This window comes from Cryptomeria japonica, chromosome 5 (assembly GCF_030272615.1).
Source record: "Cryptomeria japonica chromosome 5, Sugi_1.0, whole genome shotgun sequence".
Taxonomy (NCBI): Eukaryota; Viridiplantae; Streptophyta; class Pinopsida; order Cupressales; family Cupressaceae; genus Cryptomeria; species Cryptomeria japonica.
This window is the reverse complement of record NC_081409.1, coordinates 825,023,530-825,049,122: the sequence shown is the minus strand read 5'-3', so window position 1 is coordinate 825,049,122 and position 25,593 is coordinate 825,023,530.

Sequence of the window (25,593 nt, the reverse complement as noted above, 5' to 3'; positions counted from 1 at the left end):
GGGACATTCATGTGTTCCCTTAATTCAAGTGGTTCATGGTTTGGTGGTCTGCAAGTGAATCTTTCAGGTTTACAATCTGTTCTATTGGTGTTCTTGAGGTCAGGTATGATGATAACGTTGATTCTAGTAATTTGAGTTGGTGTGGATGTTTTTGTGGTAATTCATGGTGCTTGTGGATGTTTTTAGATCATGTGGCATTTGTGTTGATGGTCCGCATTGATTGTTGATATTTTTATTGATGATTTCTTCGGTTTGGTGGTGTTCATATTCTTAGCCAACATGATGCTTGTAGAATTTTGCGGATGTATGAGACATAATTCTTGGTGGTGTTTCATGTTCAAGGTGGTGGTTTGGGTCCATGATATGTCTTAGCTGATATTTTTTTGGTTCGCATATGATATTATACCATGTATGATTATATTTCTATAATTAGGTGATGTGTGTTGAGCGAACCTTGTGTAGATCAATTGGTTGATGTCATGTATAAATAAATGTAATAATCATGTGTGAGGTATCATGTAGAGTGAGTGAATAATGTATTAATCATTTGATAGAAGATAAAAAGTATGGAGAAGTGAGTGAAAGATATTTTGTGCTTAACCAAAACTGTAGTCAGGCATTGAAGATGATACTCTTCAGTTCATGATTTTTCAGAAGTGATCTGAATTTGTTTGTAAGGTAGTGAACCTTCCTAGGGTTGTAGCCCTCCTTGTTATGTGTTTTGAGCAACGAGCTCTAGGCAGTGTGCTTGAATTTATGTGTATTCCCCATTGTAATATTTGATATACTTCTAACAAGGTTTCATCATTTTGTGGGTAGGTTCCCACCATGGTTTTTCCCTTGACCGGATTTTCCACATCAAAAATCTCTATGTTATGTGTGTTTTGTTGGTAAGAGACACTACATAGATGATCCAATGTTTTCATTGATGACAACTAATGTTAATGCGCCCATCTGCATAGCTTAGTTTTTTCATACCAAAAGAGTGATTGATTTTGGTTTAAGTCCGACAGATTGGAAAATAGAGTATTTGACAAAGAATGGGTTGATCAATCCGTACTTCAATACATTTTTATATCTTGTATTGCAGATATTAGGGAAGAATTATCAATGTGTTATCTACCATATTCTAGGTTTGTGGCATCTGGTGTTGACTAATGATTGAGTTAGAAGATCCAATTTGTTGGTTCTCAATTTGACAAAGCACTTTAGTAGTATTATGTAAGTAATAATTGTGTGGATTGTGTGGGGTAATTTTGGTGAGTGTTTCTATGTTTGAGGATGTTTAGCCAATATATGGGTAGCATGTGGATAATTCTCTTTGGTCTACATATGTATTGGAAGTTCAGATTGAGATGACTAGGTATGCACGTTTCATCATTTGCGTAGTATTATTGAAGAGGACATGTAGAAGACTTAATTTGATGTTGCGGATATAAAAGACCAATGTATATGATCATTTTGGATATCGGTGGATATGTGGTTTAAGTGTTTGTGATCGATTGTGCACAATATCACATGCACAAGTGAAGGATTTGTGCTCCAGTATATTGAAGAATAGTGGAACAAAGAAGTATGAGTTGAAGTGTGTGCAATGTGTATAACATGCTTAATCGGAATTGTGCATTTGTGCTATTTTTCAGTTCAGACATTCCAATTATCTTTTGTAATCATTTTACAAGGCAGTGAGCCTTCCCAGGGTTGTAGCCCTTATTGTTTCTAAGCAGTGAGCTCTAGGAAGTGTACCTAAATGCATGTGCATTCTCCATTGTAATATTTCTATACTTCTAACAAAGTATATTAATATTGGGGGTTTCAGCCCCAACGTGGGTTTTTCCTCAGCAGGGTTTTCACGTACAAAAATCATTGTGCTATGGTATTGTTGTGGATCTTTAATTTATGCTTCTACATCTATCTTTTCCTTAAATATTCTAAGTGGATTAAGAATTAGATTAAGCATTTAATTTGCAAAACAATAATTCACTCCTCATCTTAGTTTTCCCTCTTTCCATCAATTCGTATTAGAGCTTAGTCCCTCGAAAGAAGCCTAACATCTTGATGAGAATCTATGAAAGTGAATGAATGGATTGTGGTAGTCTCAAACTTTATCTTGTTGTGGCACTTGGGGATCTTGATCAATCCCAAGCTGAGGTCTGACAGATTAGATTGAATCTTAAGGATGTTGAGAACTTCATCCAATCATTGAAAGATCAGTTGAACAAGTCAAGAGAAAAGAGAAAGGAACTTGTTGAAAAGCTAAAGGAGAAATAAATCCAAAACATTGATGATCAAACCCTGGAGGAAAAGACAGAAGAGTGTGAGAAACTTGCTAGAGATAATGCAGTCTAGAAGAATGAGATGAAATACATAGTGATGAGATTAGCAAAGGAGATTGAGGAAAGGAAGAAAAGTGAGGATAATCTTGTTCAGTCCCTAATAGATAAATCTGATGAATCTTGTAGAATTTATTGTGAGAATAGCCAACTCAAGCTTGACCTGCAAGAATCTAGATATCATGAGGAAGAGCTTGGAAAGCAGATCCTTCTTCTTAGATATGATTTTGAAGTTGCAAATGAGTACAAGGAGAAGTTGAAGATGAGTTCAACCAAGCTTAATGAGATTTTTGTAAGATAAAAGGATGTTGATGACATAAGAGTTCTTGGATTTGAAAAAGGTGAAAGCTCTTGTTCAGGTGAAAGAAATCCTAAGTCTCAAAATCAAAAGAACATTTCTAGAAGGCCTTCAATAATGAAACCTAATTCTCATAAGTTCAATGGTAATAGTTTTTTTTGCAATAAATTTGGTCATATGGCTAGTCAATGCAGAAATAGGATGAATCACAATGGTCCATCATTCTCTAGTCAGTATTTCAAATGCAATAAGTATGGTCATAAGTCAAGTGAATGCAGAAGTGTGATGAATAATTTTCAAAATAGAAGGAATGTTAGATGTTATGCATGTGGTAGGTTTGGTTATGTTACTAATCATCATAGAGAAAGAACAAATTAGATGAACTACAATCCTAGATAAGAAAATGTTGTGTGTTATTATTGCAATAAATTTAGTCACATTACAACTTTTTGTAGAAGCAAGAACATGGATAGAAAGGGTTCGGTAGACAAGAACAAGAATGTGAAGGTGGATGATAAGGGAAAAGTGAAAGTTGAAGAGATTAGAGATTAAATGAAGAATACATGGGTGAAGAAGAGCAATACTGATGTAGGGAGAAGGTCTACACCTAATTCTGATGCTGTAATTTCATCTGGTAAGTAAGCTAAGACATCTAGCATTGGGGGAGTTTTCATGAAAATCTTATAAACCCCCTGTTTGAGATCTATGCCTAATTATGGTAGGTTCTAGAAGTTGTATTTGATGATTACTAATCTATTGGAAGGATTTTTGAAAGTTATTGAGAAATGTTGAAGGTCCATAAAATATTTTTGTGGAGAAATTCATTGATACAGAATATCCAGAAGACCTAAGCAGTTCAAAATGAGAAGGTGATTTGACAAGGAACCCTAGTCTAGTGAACAAGGTATTTATCTCAGAAGCTTGAAACCCTAAAATTTGTGAACAATGCAGAGACCCCACCCAAATTTTATGAGGCATCTTTTTAAATCAGTAGAAACAGATCCTCTTGGTTCTTTTTTGTTTATTTTGTACATTGTATTGCATGTAGAGGGTGTTAGGGAATACATACATTCAAACATTGAGGAAATTGGTGGATCACGGGTCCTAAATCTATATATCAGCTAGTTGATTGATGAAAATTACAAATTGAAACTTGAATTCATAGTACTGAAGGAGAATAAATTAATTTAGGTGGTTAGGTTTCTAGTATTTGATGAAAATGATTGGGTTCAGTACATGCTAAGCAGAGTCCTTGTTAAATTCATTTGGTTGAACCGCTCACATAAGACTAGAAAAGAAGCTATCCAGGCCATAATAGGAATCAAATCAATTGGTAGACTATCGACATTGAAGGTTGTGAAGAATAGATTGTTATAGATGCAATCGAGTCCAATTTTGATCAAAGAGCCATGACTATTAGTGACATATTGAGCATGATGTAAGATTTGCATCGATGGTGATTGGATATAAAATATATCACTCCAACACAGACAATTTAGTATCTAACGATCATCTGTGTTTCCCATCACATGGTCCGAGAGAACAAGGAATTTGACCTATGTGAGTTGCTCTAGTCATAGCAGATGGAGAACTTAGTGAAGATTAATAAAGACAAGAAGAATTCCTTCAAATATGGTACACTCATTCTATGCCTATTTTATACTTCAAAATTAAGTTTCAAGAATTAGCAATGTACAATGGTCATAAGACACTTTGGTATTTGTCCAAATCTAGACCTATATTATAAGTTTGGGAGACATGAAAACTCTAAAGACAACATTATGGGGATATTTCAAGAACTTCCAAGGGATTATGCAATCAAGGGAAATAATCCCTAAGGACATTGTTGAGAAGTATAAGGATATCATATGCTTTATGGTTGATATTGACCAATGTTAGATGGAAGCAATGGAACCAAGAAATGTATGGATAATGCCGATGGGATATTAGGTAGAAGGTGACATCCTTGAGCTATATGCTCAACATATGTTGAGCAGACCAATAGATCCATTTGAAGAAAGGTTTAGAACCTTTATGAAGTAAGATTGGTAACTCCACACACAATTCAAGAAGTCTCAGATTGTGAGAAAGGTCCAAAAAGAAGTTGAAAATTATGCAAAAAGCATTGGACTTACTGTTGAAGAGGTCCGGAAGGGAAGGGAGAGGACTGCAAAAGTAAAAGAAAACAAGAAAAGTGGTTGAGGAACTTCTTCCAATACAAAGCAATCCAAAAGATTAGAACCTCCATCTGGTCAAAAATCGATAAGTACAATGAAGCCAGAAAGGGAGCCATCCAACAAGTCAACCAAAAGGCTAAAAGTAAAAGTGCTTGAGGAGAAAATCACTAGTGAGAAAGATGAGGAGACAAAATATGATGATACAGTTAAGGAGGTAAAGGCCAAAGAAACTAAGGCCACTAAAGATGCTAAGGAGAAGCCATCCAGTGGAGTCAAGCCAAGCAAGAAGCCAAAAACATCCTTAATAGACAAGATAATTAAGAAACTAAGATTCACAGTTAAACCTCCTATGTCATTAGATGAAATTTTAGATGAGATTGTCAAGCATGGAAATTTAAAGCCAATGTTAGAATGGTATGGCAATTTTGATGATAATGGAAAACAAACTTTAGAGAATGCTACTATTAAGTATTTGAATGTGTACAATAGAGCTCTAGTAGAAATAATGTCTGAAATATCTAAGAGCTTGTATGATATTTTGGAAATGACTAAAATTGCAAATAAGAAAGATGAAAGGCTAAGAGAGTATGTAATTGTAAATTTATGTCTGGTAATAGCAGTTGCAAACATAAACAAAATACTTGAAGAGGCTAAGACACACTTTGGAAGACAAAATAGAGTCAATAAGCTTATGATAGGTCTATCTAATGAAGTGATGAAGGATACAAAGAAAATCCTTAAACCAATTTTGCAGAAAAATCAGTATGATGTTGTGTCATTAGTTTCAAAAGTGTAAAGAAATCAAGCATAGGATGCACAGGTCAATGTAAATGATTCCTCTATTCTTGAAGATGAAGGTTTAGATAAAAGGATGCAGGATGAGAGGGATAAGAAAGAAGATGAGGTAGTTAAAGTAAGCAAAGTTGAGGATACACAAAATCCTCTAGTACAACCTCCAGTGACTAGCATTCTATCTAAGGGTGATGATGCTAAAGTGACTAAAGTCACTAAGGCAAGAGACACTATTGGTGTAGTAAAGGAGTTATTAGAGAAGGATAAAGAGATGTTGCATGATCCTAAACTCTCATAGGGTCTGGTAAATTTGGCCTCTATCTCCAATCTAAAATGTGAAGTTTGCATCTTTTGCATAGGCTAAGGCAAGAGAGGATATTTTAAAATATCACATTGAGGATATTGAACTATTGAGATATACATCCAAAATTTTGGAGAAGCTAGTGCCCTCCTTTGTAAAAGACCCATCTAAGTCCACATCCAACCAATTAAAATCCTTGATTATCACTGTAAATACACATTTTGAAACACTTGAAAAATCAACATAAGCCTTAGTCCAAAAGGAGGTTGACATCAAAAGGTTTGATATGCTGAAAAATATAATTATAAGTGATTGAAAGTTATTGATTACATGCATTAAGATTATTGAGGAAGTTTTGACTGAAGCCAAAAATGTATATAAGTCATGTTTATCATTATCTATGTTTGTTGGAAATTTTGATAAGGAGAGCAAGGACAATGAAGACAAATTGGCGACTATATCATAGTCCTTTGATCCTCTATTAGCATCATAGATGAGTACTCAGGAGAGTCAAGTGATTCCAATAATTGATAAAATCAAGAATTTGATACATGATAAGGGTAGGATGATTAGCAGAGTAAATGAACTTAGGTGTCTTATTGCACCTAAAATGGAGATGATGATGAGTGACTTGAGTGAAGCTAATGATGCAACAGTCACATCTGATTCAGATGATCTACAAATAGTTGACGTACAAGATTTTTTATTTAGTGGTCACATATCCATTTTGGAATGCATGAAGAAGAATTGGGATAGTGACTATGCCTTGTTGTAGAATCTTTTTGCCAATTTGTTTAAGTTTATATAAATATCCATAGTTTGTGTGTATATATTCTAGATTGTACATAAACTTTTGATGAGGCCTTTATTTTTTGAAACCCCATCTTTGCCATTGATGTCAAAGGGGGAGTGTAGGTAGTGAAAAGTTGATCTTAGGGGGATTTTATGACTTTTGAAAGTTTGATTGTTAGATTTTTTGTTGCAGTGTATAGTGTTTTGGTTTTGGTTTTGACACTTAGTCATTTTTCACTAAGTGTTGCCATCAATGCCAAAGGCAGAGATTGCTGGAAAGACACATTGCATAGATGATCCAATGTTGTCATTGATGGCAAATAATTCTAATGTAACCATCTGAATAGCTTAGTCTATTCATAATGGAAGAGTGATTGATTTTGGTGAGGTCCGATGGATTGGAAAACAAAGTATTTGATAGAGAACAGGTTGATCGATCCATACTTCAATATAGATTTGTATATTATGTTATGAATCTCATGGAAGCATTATGAATTTTTTATCTACCATATTCTAGGTTTTTGTCATTCAGTGTTGACTCATGGTTGAGTTAGAAGATCTAGTGCGTTGGTTCTCAGTTTGACAAAGTAGTTTAGCAACATTATGTAAGTAATAATTATGCATACTATGTCGGGTAATTTTGGTGATCATTTCTATGTTTGAGGATGTTTAGCTGACCTATGGGTAGCATGTGGACAATTATTTTTAAATATGGATATGCATTGGAAGTTCAGATTGAGCCGACTAGGTATGCACATTTCATCAATTGCATATTACTCTTGAAGCCAAAATGCAGAAAATTAATTTAATGTTGTAGATTTAAAATAATGATGGATATGATCATTTTGGATATTGGTGGATATGTGGAAAGTATTTATAATCTATTGTGTGTAGTCTCACATGTGCAAATGAAGGATTTGTTCTCTGGTATATTGCTAAACAATGGAACATAGTAGTATGAGTTAAAGTGTGTGTAGTGTACATAATGTGCTTAATCAGAACTATAATTTGGCATTTGTAGATGCTATTTTTTAGTTTAGACATTCTAGTTATCTTGTGTAATAATTTTATAATGTAGTGAGCCTTCCTAGGGTTGTAGCCCTTATTCTTTTTGAGCAGTGAGCTCTAGGCAGTGTACCCAAATACATGTGCATTCTCCATTATAATATTTGTATACTTCTAAGAGATTATATTAATATTGTGGGTTTTAGCCCCACCATGGTTCTTCCCTTAACCAATTTTCCATGTACAAATAGCATTGTGTTATGGTAATGTTGTGGATCTTTTCTTTATTCTTCTACATCTATCTTTTTTTTAAATTCTCTAAGTGGATTAAGAGTTTAATTTGCATAACACTGGTTCACCCTGCCCCCTCTGAGTGTTACCTCTTTCCATCATGTTCATGTTATGATGGTATTTCATTATTAATTCTCACATCTAAATTTTGTGTAAGTTGCTGCAAGTTTTGGTGACAACTGAATCACACCCCACTCTCATTTGTCTACCCTATTTTGATCAATTGGTATTAGAGCTAGTTCCTCCAGAGAAGTTTAATAGCTTGAGGTGATCCAGGATGGTGACGTGCAAGAAGGATAGTCCAAGATTTGATGGTACTAATTACTCTCTTTGGAAGAGCTAGATGGAGTGTCACTTGAGATGCATTGGTGAAGATTACTAGAAATTTATCAAAGACAAATATACTATCCTACAAATGGTGTTTCAACTCCAGATGAGATAAAGGAAGCTGAATATAATATTAGGGCTAAGGAAGCATTGTTGAGTGCTTTGACTGATTCTAAGATGACAAATGTGATGGATTTACAGACTACTCATGAGATTTGGAAGAAGTTGGAAACATTGTATGAAGTTGACAACTATGTGAAGATTGCCAAGTTGCAGAGTCTCAAGGGTAAATATGGGAGGTTGAAGATGAGAATATCACTTCTTTCATGAAGAAAGTGAATGAGCTTGTGTACAACATCAAATATGCTGGTGGAAGATTGAAAGAATCATAGATTGTTGCTAAAGTGCTCAGATCCTTACCTCCATATTGCAAACACAAATCTCTTGCTATTGAGGAGATATGGATTGTGACTAATGTAACCAGGGACATGTTGATTGGTAAGATTTTTTCCTTTGAGTTAAGTGAGTCTGGTGACTCCCTTCCTAAGGTAGAATTTGTATTCAAAGCCTTTATTTTCAAAAAGGATAAGGAAAGATATGATCTGGGTGAAAGTTATTCAAGAAGGATATCGAGATACCAGAAAGAGATGAAGGAAATTGAAGAAGAAGAGAAAGAGATTGAGGAGCTTGAAGCACTTATTACCAAGAGATTGCCTAAAGGAGCCGATAAGTATGAAGGAAAGTTGCCCCTTAAATGTTTTTCATGTAATAAGATAGGAAATTTTTCTTTAGGGTATTCGGAAAGAGTTCTTAGGAAGAAATACAAGCCTAAACATCAGAGGAAATTTTATTATGTTGTTGATGAAGGTGTGACAAATGATGAATCTGACAAATAATGATTGGGTGTTTATTGCTATCAAGGAAGATGATCCTAAACCTACTGATTCTGCTAGCAGCATGAATGTGGACAGAGCCTTGGCTGCATAAGTTGAAGAAAAATATGAATAGGTATTTGATAATGGATTCTCTCATCATATGAAAGGTGATAAGAACAAGTTTGTGAGCTTGGAGAAGTATGATGGTGGTGTTATTAGGTTTGGTGATGACAAAACCAGTGAAATCCATGGTAGAGGTTATATTTCTCTTGATGATAAGAATAATATTGAATATGTCTTGTATGTAGAAGGTCTAAAGAATAATATTTTGAGTGTTGGATAGATGGTTGACAGGGGATATGATCTTCAATTCAAAAATGACAATTGTAGAATCTTAGGTAGTACCAAAATTGAGATTGCATCAGGTGCAAAGACAAAAGGTAATATCTTTCATTTTAATAGTGCTGATAAAATATGTCTGATTGCTTGGATTGATGAAAGTTAGTTATGTCATAGAAGGATGTGTCATGTGAATTTTGATAGCATGGTTAAGATTATTCCTACTCAGGAAATGATAGATCTTCTTAAGTTTATGAAACCTACTAACTCTATATGCAAAGAATGTCAATTAGGGGAGAAATCCAGAGTTTCCTTCAAGAGAAAAAAAACATTTTTCTAATGGATTACTGGATCTTGTGCATACTAATTTATGTGGTCCATCTAGAGTTAGAAGCTTACAAGGAGATACAGTTTTCATGTTGTTGATGGATAATTATTCTATGATGATATGGGTTACTTTCTTAAGGGAGATGTCTAAAGCTTTAGAGAAGTTCAAAATTATCAAGGCTATGGTTGACACTAAGACAAGTTTGAAGCTGAAGTGTTTGAGATCTAACAAAGGTGGTGAATTCACTTATGGCGAGTTCAATGCATATTGTGAAGAGCATGGGATTAAAAATGCAGTTATCTGCTCCAAGAATCCCTCAGCTGAATGAAGTGGTGGAAAGGAAGAACAAAACCATTCAGAATGCTTCTATAACAATGATTATTGAAGGAAATATTTCATATGTCTATTGGAGAGAATTTATTAGTACTACTATTTACACTCTTAACCAGGTGCATATCAAAGGTGATACTCGTAAGAATCATTATGAATTATGGTTTGGTCATACTCCTACTATTAGATATTTCAGAATTTTTGGAAGTAAATGCTATATCAAAAGGGATGAAGATTTAGGGATGTTTGATGCTAGATGTGATGAACAAACCTTTCCTGGTTATTCTACTAACAGTAAAGCCTACCAGTGTTACAACAAGAGTCTGAAAGATATAGTTGAGAGTACCAATGTCAAGGTTGATGAAGGCAATGAGTATTAACCTAGATCTTGCGGATATGAATCAGATGATTAGAATGATAGTTCAAGCAATGGGAAGAAAAATTAGAACCAAAATCAAGTTCAGATTGCTCCAGTGCATCTAGTACCCCAGGGTGAGGAAACTAGTGCAAATGCAAAAGAAAAATCACAAGAGTGAAAATCAAGAAAATCCTAAGACTCCCAGGTATGTATAATTGAATCATTCAGAAAATAATATTAGAGGAGATAAGAATAAATGTGTTCAAACTAGGAGAAGAATTCCAGAAAATAAAGTTGAGTATTGTTTGATTTCTAAGATTGAACCTAAGGATGTTAATGAAGCTTGTAAAGATGAACATTTGGTTAAAGCTATGGAAGAAGAATTGAATGAGATTGAGAAGAACAATACATGAGATCTTGTTCCCAAACCTAAGGATAAAATTCTAATTGGAACAAAATGGCTCTTGCAAAACAAATTGAATGAGAAAGGTGAAATTGTTAGGATTAAGGAAATACGTGTTTGTAAAGGTTATTGTCACATGGAAGGAATTGATTTTGAGGAGACTTTTTCTCCAGTGGCAAGGATTGAAGTTGTGAGATTATTTCTTTATTATGTTTCTTATAGGAATTTCAAAGTCTATCAGATGGATGTCAAGTCAGTATTGTCTAAATGGTGAACTAGAGGAAGATGTGTACATTGAGCAACTTGATGGTTTTCAATTGACTAATCAAGAAGATATGGTTTGTCAGTTGAGGAAAGCATTGCATGGATGGGACCAAGCCCCAAGAGCATGGTATACTAGATTGGATAAGTATTTGTTAAATATAGGATTCAAAAAAGGTACTATTGACAGTAATATATGCTTGAAGATTGATAATGATAACATATTGATTGTTGATTCTTTTTTATGATATTATATTTGGAGGAAATGATAGTTTGTGCAAGAAGTTTACTGATGAGATGCAGAATGACTTTGAGATGTCTATAATTGATAAAATGAAATTATTTCTAGGATTGCAAATAACTTAGTCTAAAAAAGGTATTTTCATATCTCAATCCAAGTATGTGAAGGAATTGTTGAAGAAGTTTGGACTAGATGATTCAAAGCCTGTTTGTACTCCTATGGTGACTGGATGTAAGTTGACAAAGGATGATGATTCTCTGAAAGTAAAACAGACTAGATACATATCTATGATTGGTGGATTACTCTATTTAACTCACTAGACTTGATATCATGAATGCTATGTGTCTTGTTGCTAGATTTCAAGTTGATCCTAAGGAATCTCATGTTGTAGGCTATGAAAAGAATCTTCAGATATTTTAAGGGCAGAGTTGATTTTTGGTTATGGTATTCTAAGAATGATGATTTTACATTGAGTGGTTTTATTCATGCTGATTGGGCAGGTGATGTTGATGAATGGAAGAGTAAAAGTGTTGGTGCATTTTTCTTGGGAAAGATATTGGTTTCATGGCTGAGTAAGAAGAAAATTTTTATTTCCTTATCTACTATAGAGGTTGAGTATATTGTTGCCACTAACAATTATACGTAGGTAGTATGGATGAAGAAGATGTTGAAGGACTTCATAGTAGTGTATGATGAACCTATTTCTATCTATTGTCATAATTGAATTTCTATTAACATTTCTAAGAATTCGATGTTGCATTCAAAGACTAATAATATATCTATCAATTTTCATTTTCTAAGAGAGAAGGTAAATGAAAAAGAAATCAGATTGGAGTATGTATCCACAAAGGAAAAAATAGTAGATATCTTCACGAAGCCTTTTCCTAAGGATACTTTTGAGTATCTCAAATAGAAGTTAGGGGTGATTGTCCCTACTAATCAGAACTATGGTACATTGGTATGCATCAGTCTGGTGCACTTCACAGTCATATTTTGTGATACAAATTGATGAGGTGGCTACTACTTAGGGGGAGTATTTAGATGTTCGGATTTGTGAGTTTTGTGTTTTATGTTTGCAAATATTTTCCTTTTCCATTGATGTCAAAAGGGGAGAGAATCATTTGAAAAAATATAATTTGGTATGCTCTGTCAAAGGGGGAGCTATTAATCCTTCTTCATAATTTCGGGGAGGGAATCAAATATTTGGGGGAGAGAGCCTTTTCTCTATTATTAATTTTTTTCACACAATATGTTGCCATCAACATGAAAGGGGGAGATTTTTGGATATTGTTGGATGAGTGCTATAAATATGTGCTTATGAGATATGTGTTGTCATTGATATCAACAAATTTCTCTATTCGATGTAGTGATATAGTGGAGTTCAGTTAGTTGGTTTGTGTTATATGTTGATAATTAGCTATTGTAAATAAAAAGGTTTTTATATAGATTCCTTTAGTTGATTCATTTCAATTTACATATGTTCGTAGGATGATTTGAGTATCTATGTTGTGGCTAGTTTTTTTATTGTTCAGTGTTGCTAGTGTTCTGTATTTTAATCTACATTGCTCCACATTGTAATATCTTGATCTGTGAATGTATGGAATATGTTTTAAACATTTATGTGTTTCCTCAACTCAAGTGGTTTGTGGTTTGGAGGTCCACAAGTGAGTCTTTCAAGTCGACAGTCAGTTTTGTTGGTTTTTTTGACGTTTGGTATAATGATAACATTGATTCTAGTAATTTTAGTTGGTGCAGTTGTTTCTATGGTAATTCATTGTGCTTGTGGATGTTCTTAGATCATCTGTCATTCGTGTTGATGATCTACATTAATTATTGAGATCATTATTGATGATTTCTTTGGTTTGGTGGTGTTCTTCATGTTCTTGGTCGACATGATGCTTGTAGCATGCGACAAATGTCAGAGACAAAATTCTTGGAATTTTTTCATATTTGAGGTGTTAGTTTAGGTCCATGCTATTTCTTAGCCAACATTTTTTTGATTCCATATGATATTTTACCATCTATGATTATATTTATATAATTAGGGGATGTGTGTTGAGCCAACCTTATGTAGATCAATTATTTGATGTCATGTATAAATAAATGTAATAATCATGTGTAAGGTATCATGTAGTAGAGAAGAAGTGTGGATAAGTAAGTGAAATATGTTATGTGCTTAACCAGAACTGTAACCAGGCATTGAAGATGTTACTCTTTAGTTCATGATTTTTTCGGAAGTGATTTGAATTTGTTTGTAAGGCAGTGAGCCTTCCTAGGGTTATAGCCCTCCTTGTTATTTGCTTTGAGCAGTGATATCTAGGCATTGTGGCTAACTCTATGTGCATTCCTGGTTGTAATATTTCATATACATCTAACAGGGTATCATCATATTGTGGGTAGGTTCTCACCGTGCTTTTTTCCGTGATTGGGTTTTCCATGTCAAAAATATTGATGGTATGTGTGTTCAAGTTGTGATGGTATTTCATCGCTAATTATCAAATTTTGGATTTGTGTAAGTTGCTAAAAGTTTTGGTGACAACTAATTCACCCCCCTCTCAATTGTCTGCCCTATTTTCATCAAATATTTCTTACAAATGTTTATGCAAAGTGGTGAGAGACTACACCAAGACTTAATTTGTCACAAATTTTTGAAAGAGGACCCCAATCAAATCAATGCTATTACTAATGATGGCGGTAATATAATATAATGTCATGTGCTTGAGTCACCCTCATCCTTGCTTTAAAGGACCAATGTAATAGATACACCCATGAAAAACCATGTGGTCATCCTCTCAAAGGATGAAGGAATACTAGTACATATAAGAATATCCAAGACAATGATACAAGGAGACCATGTGTTAGGTTTGGGGGAAATAATTAAGATCATACCTATAATACCAATTTTGCCCATGGTCATGATACATATAATAACCCTCGGCCTCATTATCCTAATCATAATACAATACCAAGTGGACCATATAATACCAACAACTACATTCCTCCACCATATGAGAATGTATATGACTAGTATCATCCATACCTGCATTATATTCCTCCTCTCCATGGTAGTGTAGGCATGGGAATACCTCAAAGAGAGAAAGCTCAACATCTAGATATGATTTACAATAGAAAATTAAGGAGTTGCAACAACAAATGGCAAGTATGCAAACAACAACAAAGGAATATACAATCAATGACATATGTCCTTATCCATATGATAGAAGTATACCAATGTGTCCTTTTCCTCCATATTTTGTGACACCAAAGTTTGGTAAGTACAAAGTAAAGGAAGATCCCAAGGCACACATTAGAGAGTTTTTCATAGCTTGCATATAGGTAGCAAGAGAAGAATCTCATATGATGAGATTATTTCCACAAAGTTTAGGTGGGCAAGCCATGACATGCTTTTCACAACTTCCTCCTAGGATCAAGTCATGGGGTTAATTGGTAGAGGCATTTATACAAAAATTCTCATATAAGATTGAAAATGATGTATCAGTGACTACTTTATGTAACATGAACCAAGAAATTAGAGAGTATTTTGTGTCATTTTTAAAATGATGGGGAAGTTTGGATAGTTGTTGCTCTTGTCAAATTTCATAAAAATAAATATTTGAGATGTTTACCCAAAATGTAAACAAGGACATTAAATTTGAAATAAGAAAATAATGTTTATCTACCTTTAAGGAGGTCATTGAAAAGGGTTTAGTAGTTGAGAAAGTTCTTCTTGACAAAGGAACCATTAATATATTCGATTAAGACAAAGATGGTTTTAATAAGAAAGACAAACCCCTATTTTTGAACAAGAGTAAGAATACTATGAATGATGGGGTGGTGGATGATAATGTAGTTAAACCAAATTTAAATTTCCCCAGTGCAAGTCCATCCAACAATCAAGTAAAGACTCAAAGGACATTTATACCTCCAAGGAAGGACGCTCCATTGGGAGAACCAGTTGAAACTACATTCAAGGAGTTGGTTGCAAATAAGCTCATTACATTGCCAATTAATCAACCATTTGAACCAAAGGTAAAGCATTCATGCTGGAATGACAATGAGTTTTATTAATATCACAAGAGGAAGGGTCATAAGACTAGCAATTACCACAGATTGTAGAATCTTATACAAGATCTTATTGGCAATGGCACAATAGAAATTGATGTCCATACTACCAATGAAGATCATATGATGTTCAAGGAATTATTTCTAGAACATGATAAGGGAAAGGACCCTAGAACAAAAAATAATGTCAATTATACCTATAAGTCTTATGATTAAATCATTACCTATATTTTATAATTGAAAAACCATGTGTCTACCATAACTATAAAAGACAAAGCCCCTAAATGCAATCTCACTATTTGAAGGGGTAAAGTTACTTTACAAGGTGTTTCATCCAAAACAACTTCATCATCTAGCAAGAATGAATATGACCTTGTAGATCAATTGGGAAAGGTACCCACACTTATTTCAATCCTTGAGATTCTGTGCAATTTACCCTCACATAGGGATATTTTGGACAAGATCTTGTGAGAGACATTTGTTCCTATCAATCTAAATGTGGACTAGTTTCAAGCCATGGTGGGACACCTTTCCACTCCCTATTACCTTACCTTCATAGAAGTAGAGGATGCATCTCCACAAAAACCATATAATGCACCACTTCACATTAAAGCTTTACTCCATAAACACTACGTTAAATGAGTCTTCTTAGACAAAGGAGCATGTCTTGATATTTATACATTGAAAGCTATCATACAATTAAGATACTCTTAACAAGCCATAAATTCTAGAAAGAAGATCACCATAAAAGCATATGATGATGAAGAATACTCCTCAAAAGGAATAATCAATATTCCTCTAAGAGTTGGGCCAATAACAAAGAATGCGATTTTCCAAGTCCTTGATCTTGATCTTACATACAATATACTAATAGGATGACCATGGATACATGAAATGAGAGAAATTCCTTCAACTTACCACCAACGCATCAAGTTCCCACACAATGGAACCGAAGTGATCATTAAAGGTGATCCAAATCCTTACATAAATTGCAACAAATATTCGACTATGACCTAAAATAAAAGTACCAATCAATCAAAAGGCTATTCCATCTTCAACATACATCAATCCAACATCTTTTCAAGCTTCCACATAAAAAAAAGTAGAATTTAGATGGAAATTCAAGGACAAAGGAATGGGAGAGTATAATCTAAATGAAACCATGTAATTAAGAAAATTAATGGACTCTCCTAAGAATTGTGGTTGACCACATCATTCAAAGAAGATATCAACAGTCATCATAAAATGGGATCCCACTACTTTCAAGAAATAAGGTGAAATGGAAGAAGAGAATATCTACAAAAAGATTTATAAAGAGCCATAAGAAGATCTTAACCAAGGCCACATCACAATACCAATTAAGAATTAAAGAAAAGGATTTAATTTTATTCAAAAGATGGGATATGATAGAAAAGGTTTGCTTGGCCTCCAAAAGAAAGGTACTTTGGAACCACTACATCTAGGGTTTGTACCAATGAAACAATGTACAAAAGGACTTGGTTTTGCACCATTGAGATTATGTCGTCTTTATACCCAAGTAACAATGCAAATTACTTATCCCACTTCACCTAATGATCAAAAACAAGAAAAATTCTATTCCACAAAATCAAATGAATGGGAATGGGGTTTTAACAGATCATCTAGTTATTATGAGCTTGTAGAAAATTTCAGAGAACCTGGTGAACTTACCACATCTCAAGATAAGAAAGATAGAGGTGAAGCATGGATAAAAAAATTTGGGATCCCAAACTCTTTATGTCTCAAAGCTCTAGAGGGAAAACATGAAAGTGAGAGCTCCCATTATAGAGTGTCCTTCTAGTGATGCTAATTTACATTCATTTACAATCGAGATCGATGGGGAGAGTACCATTGATAACCCAAATTACTTTATTGATATACCTAAATATTTTTGAGTCTTTACCCTTACACTTGCTGACTTTGAAAACACTGATGGCCTTCCCCTCATTCATCCACAACTCATTGACTAGAATCAACAAAGACCTTCACAATTTGACACATTCCAAAATGATGAGGCCTTCATTGATTACCTTGGTATAAGAGATGATCTCCCTCTTGTCGAACATAAAGTAGTATACATCATTGAACTCAACATCATGCTATACTTTAGAGAGGGTGCCAAACATTCTAATCACCAAAATATTAAAATAAACACAAATAATAGGACTTTTAGTAAAAACTACAATGCATTATTTTCTAACCCCAAAAAGGTAAAAAGAAAGGATGCATCCAATGGTGAAAACCTCTCCAAGGTGTCAGAGGAGGGAAGGTTTGACACTCCCCCCATGACATCAGATGAGGAAATGTCATCTATTGATCGAGGAAACTATCAAAATAAACATTGGCATAAAAGCATCGGGGCTTCACTGACTAAGCAATATTATATAATGTGCATTCATATTGGGGGGTTTAATATCCAAAACAAGGGTGCAATATATTGCCTATTGGTGAAAATAGGGGGTTTCTTAATTCCGACTATGAAAAAATACAATATTTGGTGAAAATAGGGGGGCTTTTAATTAGGGTTGTGTATTGGGAGGGGGTGATAAAAAAACATTTTAGGTCAATATTTTCTGAAAAATAGGGGGATTCTTTAGTATGCCATGAACACATGTGCTATAACCCAGGATCACTATGTGAAACCCCTGTGCATAGAAGAAGTACCACATAATATATTTCTTGCACAAACATTGACATAAATTGAGTGGCCGAAGTTCATAAAGTTCTTCAAAGAGAGAGATAAATCTTGCATGGTTATACGCAAACATGCCTGGACTTGATATTAATTTGGTTATGCATCACTTGATAATTAGACCATTTGACTATCCCAAATAGATTTTTAATATTGTACCTATTGGTGAGCCAGATGGCACCATAGGGATATGCACATATTTTAGAGACATCAACAAGGCTTGTCCCAAGGATGAATTTCTATTACCAAATGTTGATTTGATCATCAATCTCACAACAAGCCATGTAATATTATCACTTATGAATGGATTCTACAAATACAAGAAAATTAAAATAGCACTCGAAGATCAACACAAGACAACACTCACATGTCCTTCGGGTACCCTTTATTGGAACATCATGTCCTTTGAATTGAATAACACAAATGCAACATATCAAAGAGCCACACTAGTAATATTTCATAACCTCATGCATGTTACTATAGAAGACTGTGTAGATGATCTTTTAAGAAAATTAGTTACAAGAGAAGAACATTTGGATATATTATTAGTACTTTTTAATTTTTTAGAGAAATATAAGGTCAAATTGAATCTTAAGAAATGTGTCTTTTGAGTGACCTTTGGAAAACTCCTAGGATACACCATATCACTGCGAGGTATTGAAGTAGATCTAGCAAAAGTTAAAGCAATATTAGAGATGCCTCCTCCTAAGCATACCAGTCAACTCAAATCATTACAAGAGAAGCTCCAATAAATCCTTAGCTTCATAGAGTAGTATATAGATTAATGTCATCCATTATAGAATTTTCTTCATAAGAACATCAAGTTCAAATGGGATGATAAATGTCAACAAGAATTTCAAATCCTCAAAGACTATCTCTTGAATCTACCAATGCTTATGTCACCAATATAGAGAAAACCATTGTTACTGTACATATCAATGACCACAATAACACTAGAGGTACTTTTGGCACAACAAGACCATGAAGGAAAAGACACAACCATTTACTACATCAATCACACATTGGTTGGATATGAACTTAAATATAGTCAAATTGAGCATGCATATCTTGTTGTGATTTTTACTTTGTAGAAGTTACATCATTACATGCTAACTCTTAAAACTAAGCTTGTTGAAATAATTGACCCATTAATGTACTTACTCAAAAAAGAAACTCTCAGAGGAAGGTTGGATAAGTGGGTCATGATGTTAAGTGAATTCATCATTGAGTATGTGGACAAAAAAGCTATCAGAGGACAAGTCATTGCAAACCAACCTGCAGATGCACCAATGTGTTGAAGATTTTTCATGCATTGCTAAGTCCTAATGGAAATTATAAAAACTGAGGCCATGGGATTGAAACTCTATGTCACATATTCAACCCTATTAATAGATTGAGGACAAGAAAATATACCATAACAAGGCTAAACAAGCCTTCTTCACTTTGAGATCCACCAAACTCAGGAGGGTATTCTTAATTCACAAGTTCAAAAAATATCATAAATTCATCTCTAAACAAAAAAAAAATTGCTAATAGTGGATAATTCTAAGATTTATAAATAATGGGTGTTCATAATTCACAACTATCTAATCCTAACCCCATATTTTAGGTAATCATTTATAATAATTAAATTACCATTTGTATTTCATATTCATATGAGTATATATTATTTTTCTATATGTGTCCCCTCTTTTGAACATTTATCATAGGAACATATTAGAGATATAAATAGCCAAAACACAAAAAAAGAATACAAAGTAAGTAAAATTTTGTTAATGTTCTAAAATTCTTATGACTCGAGTTTCTAAAAATTTCATAGACTAGTGTCTAATCTAGGGTATAGAGTCTAACCCATATCCAAATGCAAACATCAAATAGCAATTTATCTTAATTAGTGAGCTTAAATGTCATAAATTCCTTACACTAATGCAACCCTTGTTGCTATTACAGGAATCATTCTTACAAACCCATATTATATCCCAAAACCTATTGTAATGAGTATGCAAGAATTTAATCTTTTCCTTGAAAACAACCCACAAACAAGATTACACATTCACAGGATTTTTGGAAAGATGAATAAAAAAATCCTTGATATTATTATTCATGTATGATGAAGAAATACAATATGGAGATGACTTCTGCAAAATTTTCATGACAAATCATGAAGTTATTAACGTTGCCCATAAAAACTACAGACATCTAAAATTACCCTAGCCTAATTAAATAAATATTTGTTTATTTAATTATTTTATCCTAAGCCTTCTCTGCTAATTAAATAGATTTTTATTTATTTAAATTATCCTTTCCCTAAATTAAATAAATATATATTTTATTTCAATAATCCCAGTTCTTCTATTAATTAAATAGATATTTATTTGTTTAATTAATTAATTATATTTTTTCCTCCATGACACTTGTCATTTATCTTTTCATTTATCCTAACAACCCTCTTGACATTATTTTATCATTTTCCCTACCTACCGTTGAATCCTATCCGAATATTTATCATTTCACCTTTTAATCTTATCCCTCCATTTTATAAGGTGTTCTCTATATAAGAGGATCCTTCATCCTTTCATAACCTTAATCAATCAGTTGGCTAATGACTGTAGCATCCTAAAATTGTGACACTTCCAATTTCGACTGCATTTCGGTCTTCACGATGGCGACGCAACACACAACCTGAATGGAGACCCCAAAACTTGCTCATGACACCAAAAACTGCATTTTTAAATACCCTGGCCTAAACCTCCTTGCACCCTGCTGTCCCGGGAGGTGGGACCAGAGCGCCCAGCGCCCTGGTCCCCAGGACCATGGTCCCTGGGTCCTATTTTGGGCCCGGTCTCCTAAGGGGTCTCGGGTCTTTTTGTTTGCAATTTGGAAATTAACTTTCCTGGTCGGCCTAAGGTCGGGAAAATCAGTCTATCAGCCCTAATTGACAAGTATATAAACTACATTTTTCTCTCTCATTTGGCATAAAAGAGGAGATGTGTACAAAGCGTGGAAACTATACTCAAGCATTCAAGCATTCAAGCATTCAAGCATTCCTTCTAAGTCTCCATTCAAGGCTAAGTGTTGCATTCAAGACAAGCATTCAACCATTGAAGAGGAGATCACATACTACTACAACATACAACATACAACATCTAAACCTTCGCACATAAGGATACAAACATCCTTAGAACAAGGTATTAGTACTTGTTTTACAGTCATTTACATTTACAGCTCTTGCTCATTTCTTGGTTAATTCCAAAACCGGGGTTTGACCTAAAGGCAAACCCCTAATCCCTAACACCCCAATCATCTTTGCTTTTCTATGTGTAGGTTGCAGGTACGCGGCTAAGATTGAAGATCTGGAATCCTTGTGCAGAGACGAACAGATCCCCCTTCGTTTCGCGGATTTTTCGGAGGACCGTGGCGCCGGGCACCATCATCCCAACAACTTTTGCTCAAATTTGTAGGACAGCACCGTATCGACATTTTACTACTAATTCCAGGTCCGCAGCTTCATACTGTATTCCTATCTCAGTTTATAAACGAATCTTTGTCACTTTCTATGCATTCCTAGCTCAATTCTTCTATGCACATTCTTTACAAAAGAGGGTAGCCTTGCTATCTTAACCCTTGAAACTCATTTAGCATCCAATCTTGCATTGCGTGGGATTGGATCTTGTGGGTTTCAACCCCTCTTTTGAATGTAAAGTCTCCCCCCTAAGTGAAAACCATCGAATCCTAGCGAACCTCCCTTCTCTCTCCTTGGAGTTGGAAGAGGGGAGAGCAACTAGGGTTCGATCGCGATTTTTCCGCTTTACATTTTGGTGAACCCGACATGAACATCCTTTCTGATTTTTCATGCTTAGATCTGAAAAAATTGATTACATTTCCATGTTTGATCTTTTGCAAAATTTTAGAGGTGATTGCATAAAAACCCTAAAATTTCTTTTTAGTAATTAAGCTTGTGAAATATTTAATTGTTTATGCTTGTTTCAGATCTATCCTTCTATTACAAATTATCAATTCATATCTATGTTTTAATTTTGAAAATTAAGTGGTTAAGTGTCAAAACCCTAATTTTTGAAACCCTCTTGATTCAACCTTTATTCGACAATTTCACCGATCAAAACATCTCCAAATCAGTTGTAACTTTGGATTCCGCAATAAAATCACAATATCTTTCATCCCTGAAAATTTGGAAAAAAGTTGCGAGGACCGTGGCACCGAGCGCCATCGTCCCCGACATTTTTTCCGAAATTTCGGGAGCTAGATCTTACTGTATTTTCCTGCTAAAATCCAGAATTTTGGCTGATTTTATCAATTTTAACACCTTCAAAATTATAGTCAAAGTTGGTCTTGTAATTGCTTGGATTAACGCTTCTAATCATTCAAAAATCATTGAAACTGAAATTTTGTGTCAAAATTGTGTTCTTACTGTCCTAAATCTGAAAAGTGCGTTAACATTCATTAAAAATTTTAGTGCTTTATTCAAATTCTTGCATTTTGTGACTTTTGAAATTAAATGCTTAATTACAAAAACTTTGATTTCCACTTTCAAAATTGAATTTTGCATGAAATTGAGTCAATTTTTGAATTTCAAAGCTTGCATTGGTTTTGACATTCCCTCTAAAATCATAAAATTCAAAATTTCAGTTTCCCTCTCTTTTTCAAAATTCAAATTTTTGCATTTTTTGACAATCTGGGTAGGGTTCAATTTCGAGATTGCAACTTTAATTTGGCCTATCTACAGATCATAAAATCACTCAATTTTTTCAGATTGGCTTTAAAATCATCATACCTTTCATCCCTACAAATTTCGAAAAAAGTTGCAAGGACCGTGTTGCACTCCGAGCGCCACGGTCCCGGACATTTTTTCCGAAATTTCGGGAGACTATCGTGATTGCATTTAACAGCTTAAATCCAGAAGATTGGCTGATTTTACTAAAAATTGCTACCTCTAAAATCAAAATTTTCTCTCCTTCTCTAGTGCATGAGTTTTACAACAATAAGCCCTACTTACACTATTCCGGTTAGACGAAGCCGTAGAATTAAGTCTTTCCGAGGTTTAACTACTGAGGAGATGGAACCTAATTTGAATAGCCTTTTTAACGAGGACATGAGGTTTCTGAAGAACAACTTTCGAAATTGGATAACCAATTTGACGATTTTCGACAATGGATGTCTCAAGAATACCCTGATAGTCAAGCTCTTCCTTTAATTGAGGGTCTAAAACGTATGCTTCAAAGTGATAAGAATGGAATTGATATTTTGCGTGGTATTTCACACATTGTGGATTTGAACGTGATGCCTATGAAGAGTTGTGCCGAAACTTTAGGTTATACACAACCTCCTACACAAGTCAATCATTCTATTCCTTTGATGACTTCTATTGCTAGCATACCTACCTTTACATCAAACATAATGGCTACTTCTACACAAGACATTCCTCCTGTGATCACTAGTCATGGGGGCAATCCTTCCTTTTCAATTAACCCTCTTCCTTCATTCAATCCGACTTCTTCATTCACTCCTTCAATGAGTGTTCCTATTACATCTCCACAAATGAACATGACACAATGGGGCAATTCGTTTAACCATTCCATTCCTCCTTGTAGTGTTCCTCCTGTCCAATCATTTCCTATGACTAATTATCATAGGGTCCCACCACCTTACTCTTTACCTTCTTTCAATAACATAACACCTCCATCTCAATCTAACACATCTAATATGAACTCTTCGACTGAAGCGACCATTAACAATCTTGCACAAACTGTCTCTTCTTTACAGCAACAAATTGCCTCTATGAATCAATCTAAGTTTAGTGTGCCCACATTTGATGTTGCGAGCCCACTTTCTCTTGACATTGTTTGAGCTATTCCCCCTAAACATGTTGAAATTCCACATTTGGAACTTTATAATGGTAAAGGTGATCCTCTAACACATGTTAAGACTTTTCAAACAATTTGTACTGATTTTGCTTATGACCCAAGGTTGCTTGCAAAACTCTTTACTAGAACATTAAGAGACAAAGCCCTACAATGGTATTGCTCGTTGCCTTCCTATTCTATTTCTTCTTTCGAACAACTTGCAAATGCTTTCATTCAACAATTTCAAAACAATATAAGTCCTAAAGTTACTTTGATTGATTTAATGCATTGTAAACAAGGTGTTAAAGAAAAAGTGACTGACTTCATTGGTAGATATAAGCATTTGTATGCTCAAATTTCTTTTCCAGTGCCTGACAATGATATTCAAAGAATCTTTATTTCTAATTTACAAAAAGATATTCGAGACAAACTTCTGTTTTCTGAGTTTACTTCTTTTCAACAGTTGTGTGCCACTCTCCACAATTATCAACTGACTGTGAGTCAAATGGAACAATCACATCCTATGGCTCCGAGTGATAAGGGTGATAGCAGTCAACAACCATTTGGGAAGTTTAAACCGAACAAAGACTCCATCAAATTCAATGAAAACATCATCAACAACAATGTGAATGCAGCATCAGGTGTGCCTCCTATTTCTAAATTTTTCAAGAAAGAAAGTATACTCCTTTGAATGAATCATTGCATAGTATTATGAATAAATTATTGGAACAAAATGTGCTTACTCTTCCTCCTATAAGACAAATTGATCCTGCAAAGATTACTTCACCTTATTTTGATAACAAAGCCTTTTGTCAATTTCATCGTCAGCCTGGGCATGATACTGAAAAATGTTTTTCTTTAAAGGGTAAAATTCAAGATTTGATTGATAATAATACTATCTCTGTTTCTGGAGTGAATGATAAAGGCAATACATCTGTAGCTCCTCCTAATCAAAATCTTCAGATTTTCACTGATCCATTACCTTCTCATACCTCTAATGCGATTGAGACTAATGATTCCTCTCTTTCATCCGATGGTCTTGTGTCTATGACTCCAAATGTGATTAACTTTGTAGAGCAGCAAGAAAACCCTAAAGAACCTTCCATCACATTTGATTCCAATGAAACCATTAGGGCACCTGATGGTCCTTTATACATAGTTGCAAAAGTCAAGAATACACCTTGCCGTGGAGTGCTTATTGATCCTTCGTGCATGGTTAATGTTATTACTGAAGAATTTCTTTTTACTTTGCAATTGAATCAAGTGATTTATGAAAAAATAGATGTGATTGTGAAATTATTTGATGCATTTTCTTCTCCTGCAATTGGTTCTATTACATTGCCTATTGAGGTCTATAACAAATCCCTTGATGTGAACTTTGCTATTATTCCATCTTCCGAACAATTTCGTGTGAAGCTTGGCTATCCTTGGCTATCTTCCATGAAAGCTATTGCTTCTCCTATTCATAAGTGTTTGAAATTTCCCCATAATGGTGAAGTTGTTACTGTC